Consider the following 6,574-nt stretch of genomic DNA (forward strand, 5'->3'; position numbering starts at 1 on the left):
CTCCCGGCGAGTTGTTTGCGATGCTGAAAGTCGCAGAGTCTGAACTCCGTAAAGAGCATCAAGTGTTGATGGTAAGCAAGACCACTAGTTTCAAGAGAAACGGCAAAGGCAAGAAGGGCAATTCGAAGAAGAGCGGCAAGCCTGTTGCCAATCCGCCGAAGAAACCCAAGGCTGGACCTAAGCCTAAAACAGAGTGCTTCTATTGCAAGGGTATGGGTCACTGGAAGCGCAATTGCCCCAAGTATCTGGCAGATAAGAAGGCGGGCAAAGAAAAATCAGGTATATTTGATATACATGTTATTGATGTGTACTTAACTAGCTCTCGTAGTAGTGCCTGGGTATTTGATACCGGTTCTGTTGCTCATATTTGCAACTCGAAGCAGGAACTGCGGAATAGGCGAAGGCTGGCGAAAGACGAAGTGACGATGCGTGTAGGAAACGGTTCCAAGGTTGATGCAATCGCCGTCGGCACAGTGTCACTTCAGCTACCATCAGGATTAGTGATGAACTTAAATCATTGTTACTTAGTGCCTGCGTTGAGCATGAACATTATATCTGGATCTTGTTTATTGCGAGACGGTTACTCTTTTAAGTCTGAGAATAATGGTTGTTCTATTTCTATGAGTAACATCTTTTATGGTCATGCACCGAATGTGAGAGGATTGTTCATATTGAATCTTGATAGCAATACGCATATACATAACATTGAGACCAAAAGAGTTAGAGTAAACAATGATAGCACCATATTTTTGTGGCACTGCCGTTTAGGTCATATTGGTGTAAAGCGCATGAAGAAACTCCATGCTGATGGACTTTTGGAGTCACTTGACTTCGATTCACTTGACACGTGCGAACCATGCCTCATGGGCAAGATGACTAAAACTCCGTTCTCCGGAACAATGGAACGTGCAAGTGACTTGTTGGAAATCATACATACCGATGTGTGTGGTCCAATGAGCGTAGAGGCACGCGGCGGATATCGTTATTTCCTCACCTTCACTGACGATTTAAGTAGATATGGTTATGTCTACTTGATGAAGCACAAGTCTGAAACAGTTGAAAAGTTCAAGCAATTTCAGAGTGAAGTGGAAAATCATCGTAACAAGAAGATCAAGTTCCTACGGTCTGATCGTGGGGGTGAATATCTGAGTTTCGAGTTTGGTGCTCACTTAAGACAATGTGGAATTGTTTCGCAGTTAACACCGCCTGGAACACCACACCGTAATGGTGTGTCCGAACGTCGTAATCGTACTTTGTTAGAGCTGGTGCGATCTATGATGTCTCTTACTGATTTGCCGTTATCATTTTGGGGTTATGCAGTAGAAACAGCTGCATTCACTTTAAATAGGGCACCATCAAAATCCGTTGAGACGACACCATACGAACTGTGGTGTGGCAAAAGGCCAAAGTTATCGTTTCTTAAAGTTTGGGGATGTGATGCTTATGTCAAAAAGCTTCAGCCTGAAAAGCTGGAACCCAAAGCGGAAAAATGCGTCTTCATAGGTTACCCAAAAGAGACAGTTGGGTACACCTTCTATCTAAAATCCGAGGGCAAAGTGTTTGTTGCTAAGAACGGAACTTTTCTCGAGAAGGAGTTTCTCTCGAGAGAATTGAGTGGGAGGAAGATAGAACTTGACGAGGTTGTCGAACCTCTCATCCCTCTGGATGGTGGCGCAGGGCAAGGGGAAACCTCTGTCGTTGCGACGCCAGATGAGGAGGAAGTTAATGATGATGATCATGAAACTCCAGTTCAAGTTTCTGTTGAACCACGCAGGTCGACGAGATCACGCGCTGCTCCAGAGTGGTACGGTAATCCCGTTTTGTCAATCATGTTGTTAGACAACAATGAACCTGCAAATTATGAAGAAGCAATGGTGGGCCCAGATTCCAACAAATGGCTAGAAGCCATGAAATCCGAGATAGGATCCATGTATGAGAACAAAGTGTGGACTTTGGAGATACTGCCTGAGGGCCGCAAGGCTATTCAGAACAAATGGATCTTTAAGAAGAAGACGGACGCTGACGGTAATGTGACCGTTTATAAAGCTCGACTTGTGGCAAAGGGTTTTTCGCAAGTTCCAGGAGTTGACTACGATGAGACCTTCTCACCCGTAGCGATGCTTAAGTCCGTCAGAATCATGTTAGCAATCGCTGCATTTTTCGATTATGAAATCTCGCAGATGGATGTCAAAACGGCGTTCCTTAACGGTTTCCTTAAGGAAGAGTTGTATATGATGCAACCCGAAGGTTTTGTCGATCCTAAAAATGCTGACAAAGTGTGCAAGCTCCAGCGATCCATTTATGGACTAGTGCAAGCATCTCGGAGTTGGAACAAACGCTTTGATGAGGTGATCAAAGCATTTGGGTTTATACAAGTGGTTGGAGAATCTTGTATTTACAAGAAAGTGAGTGGGAGCTCTGTGGCGTTTCTAATATTGTATGTGGATGACATATTACTGATTGGAAACAACGTAGAGCTTTTGGAGAGCGTAAAAGGTTACTTGAATAAAAGTTTCTCTATGAAGGACCTAGGAGAAGCTGCTTACATTCTAGGCATTAAGATCTATAGGGATAGATCAAAACGCCTGATAGGACTTTCACAAAGCACGTACCTTGATAAAGTTTTGAAGAGGTTCAAAATGGAACAGTCCAAGAAAGGGTTCTTGCCAGTGTTACAAGGTACGAGATTGAGTAAGACTCAGTGCCCAGCAACTGATGAAGATAGAGAGCATATGCGCTCCGTCCCCTATGCTTCGGTCATAGGTTCTATCATGTATGCAATGTTGTGCACTAGACCGGATGTTAGCCTGGCCATAAGTATGGCAGGTAGGTTCCAGAGTAATCCAGGAGTGGATCACTGGACAGCGGTCAAGAATATCCTAAAGTACCTGAAAAGGACTAAGGAGATGTTTCTCGTGTATGGAGGTGACGAAGAGCTTGCCGTAAAAGGTTACGTCGATGCAAGCTTTGACACAGATCCGGACGACTCTAAGTTGCAAACCGGATACGTATTTATTCTTAATGGGGGTGCAATAAGCTGGTGCAGTTCCAAGCAAAGCGTCGTAGCAGATTCTACATGTGAAGCAGAGTACATGGCTGCCTCGGAGGCGGCTAAGGAGGGTGTCTGGATGAAGCAGTTCATGACGGATCTTGGAGTGGTGCCAAGTGCACTGGATCCAATAACCTTGTTCTGTGACAACACTGGTGCCATTGCCTTAGCAAAGGAACCAAGGTTTCACAAGAAGACCAGACACATCAAACGACGCTTCAACCTCATCCGCGACTACGTCGAGGAGGAGGACGTTAATATATGCAAAGTGCACACGGATCTGAATGTAGCAGACCCGCTGACTAAACCTCTTCCACGGCCAAAACATGATTGACACCAGAACTGTATGGGTGTTAGATTTATTACAATGTAATTCACATGGTGATGTGAGGGCTAGATTATTGACTCTAGTGCAAGTGGGAGACTGTTGGAATTATGCCCTAGAGGCAATAATAAATGTATAGTTATTATTATAATTCCTGTATCAAGATAATAGTTTATTATCCATGCTATAATTGTATTGAATGAAGACTCATTTACATGTGTGGATACATAGACAAAACACCGTCCCTAGCATGCCTCTAGTTGGCTAGCCAGTTGATCGATGATAGTCAGTGTCTTCCGATTATGAACAAGGTGTTGTTGCTTGATAACTGGATCACGTCATTAGGAGAATCACGTGATGGACTAGACCCAAACTAATAGACGTAGCATGTTGATCGTGTCATTTTGTTGCTACTGTTTTCTGCGTGTCAAGTATTTATTCCTATGACCATGAGATCATATAACTCACTGACACCGGAGGAATGCTTTGTGTGTATCAAACGTCGCAACGTAACTAGGTGACTATAAAGATGCTCTACAGGTATCTCCGAAGGTGTTAGTTGAGTTAGTATGGATCAAGACTGGGATTTGTCACTTCGTATGACGGAGAGGTATCTCGGGGCCCACTCGGTAATACAACATCACACACAAGCCTTGCAAGCAATGCAACTTAGTGTAAGTTGCGGGATCTTGTATTACGGAACGAGTAAAGAGACTTGCCGGCAAACGAGATTGAAATAGGTATGCGGATACCGACGATCGAATCTCGGGCAAGTAACATACCGAAGGACAAAGGGAATGACATACGGGATTATACGAATCCTTGGCACTGAGGTTCAAACGATAAGATCTTCGTAGAATATGTAGGATCCAATATGGGCATCCAGGTCCCGCTATTGGATATTGACCGAGGAGTCTCTCGGGTCATGTCTACATAGTTCTCGAACCCGCAGGGTCTGCACACTTAAGGTTCGACGTTGTTTTATGCGTATTTGAGTTATATGGTTGGTTACCGAATGTTGTTCGGAGTCCCGGATGAGATCACGGACATCACGAGGGTTTCCGGAATGGTCCGGAAACAAAGATTGATATATAGGATGACCTCATTTGATTACCGGAAGGTTTTCGGAGTTACCGGGAATGTACCGGGAATGACGAATGGGTTCCGGGAGTTCACCGGGGGGGGGGGGCAACCCACCCCGGGGAAGCCCATAGGCTTTGGGGAGACACACCAGCCCTTAGTGGGCTGGTGGGACAGCCCCAAGTGGGCCTATGCGCCAAGGAAAAGAAATCAAAGGAAAAGAAAAAAAAAGAGGGAGGAAGTGGGAAGGGAGAGGGACTCCTCCCACCAAACCAAGTCCAACTCGGTTTGGGGGGGGGAGTCCTCCCCCCTTTGGCTCGGCCGACCCCTTGAGGGTCCCTTGGACCCCAAGGCAAGGTTCCCCTCCCTCCTCCTATATATATGGAGCTTTTAGGGCAGATTTGAGACAACTTTCTCACGGCTGCCCGACCACACACCTCCATAGTTTTTCCTCTAGATCGCGTTTCTGCGGAGCTCGGGCGGAGCCCTGCTGAGACAAGATCATCACCAACCTCCGGAGCGCCGTCACGCTGCCGGAGAACTCTTCTACCTCTCCGTCTCTCTTGCTGGATCAAGAAGGCCGAGATCATCGTCGAGCTGTACGTGTGCTGAACGCGGAGGTGCCGTCCGTTCGGTACTAGATCGTGGGACTGATCGCGGGATTGTTCGCGGGGCGGATCGAGGGACGTGAGGACGTTCCACTACATCAACCGCGTTCCCTAACGCTTCTGCTGTACGATCTACAAGGGTACGTAGATCACTCATCCCCTCTCGTAGATGGACATCACCATGATAGGTCTTCGTGCACGTAGGAAAAATTTTGTTTCCCATGCGACGTTCCCCAACAGTTCCATCATCAAGAAGATAAAAATTGCTGCTCTTAATTTTACCAAGTGTGAGTTTGTTTTCGAAGGGCGAGAAAGGAATGTTGATGCCCGTAATGTAGCTAAATTTGCTTCTACTTTAGATGATGGGCTCCACCTGTGGCTGGGTTCACCCCATTGACCCTTTTGGCATACCTGTAAACCGTTCCCCTAATCAATAAAAGTTGGTTTATCACTAAAAAAACTAGGTTGCGAGCGCTCCTTTGAAAGTCTCCCAACGATCTCTCCTACACGTCGCCACTTAGCGCGTTCTGAACCACCATCATGTGTCGCCCTCTCAGCATTTTTTGGATTTTCTTTCCGCACGCATTTTCAACATTTTAGATGTGTTTTTTGGATTTTTTTTAGTGTTCCATTTTTTCACTGATCTATCTTAACCTTTGGGCGGAAGAAAATTTGAAAAAAATGCATGAAAAACACTCTTCCTTTAAAAACACGGTTTTTCTTTCATCAAAGGTGTGGATTTGCTTCCGCGAGAGGCACACCCGTGCCTCTCAAAAACAGAAAAAGAACATGTTTTTTGTCCTTCCCCAAGAGGTACGGTTTTGCTTCCACGAGAGGCACGGATATGTTTTCACGAGACGCATGTCATTTTTTTTAATAAGACAACAAAGGGACTAACCCTAGCGACGGCTAGGGTTTAGGGTTTTCTACTCCGGCGGCAACTTGCCGTCGTGAGGTTTTCCTTCCGCAAACACCAGTACTGATCGGGGTTTCCCACCGGATCGGGGGCTGGGCTTCACGAGCATGGCGTCGGCCTCGACTAAAAACCCGGGATCTTCTTCGGGGAACAGGAGGGGGAAAGCGCCGATCGACCTAGAGTCGGCGATGAAGAACATGAAGCTGAAGGAGTCAGAGTTAGATGCAGTAATGGTGGGGGAGGAGGAGATCGCCCAATTCACGCAAGAAAATCGCTGGCTAGCAGTAGCTAAAGTGAACACGAACAAGGCTTTCAGTGCTGAATCGTTCAAAACGACGATGAAGTTCATCTGGCGGCTTGCTCAGGAACCATCTATCCGTGAAGCGGATGATAATCTCTTCATTGTGCAAGTCTTCTGTGTCGGGGATTGGAACAGGGTGATGCATCAAGGTCCTTGGATCTTCAGGGGACTGATGGTGGTATTGGAGGAATACGACGGGAAGGGTAAACCGCATGCGGTGGCTCTGGACCGGACACACGTATGGACCCAAATCCACAACACCCCGGAGCTATATCGCAGGGAAGGAGTGCTCGAT

The sequence above is a fragment of the Hordeum vulgare genome, chromosome 5H (assembly GCF_904849725.1).
Source record: "Hordeum vulgare subsp. vulgare chromosome 5H, MorexV3_pseudomolecules_assembly, whole genome shotgun sequence".
NCBI lineage: Eukaryota > Viridiplantae > Streptophyta > Magnoliopsida > Poales > Poaceae > Hordeum > Hordeum vulgare.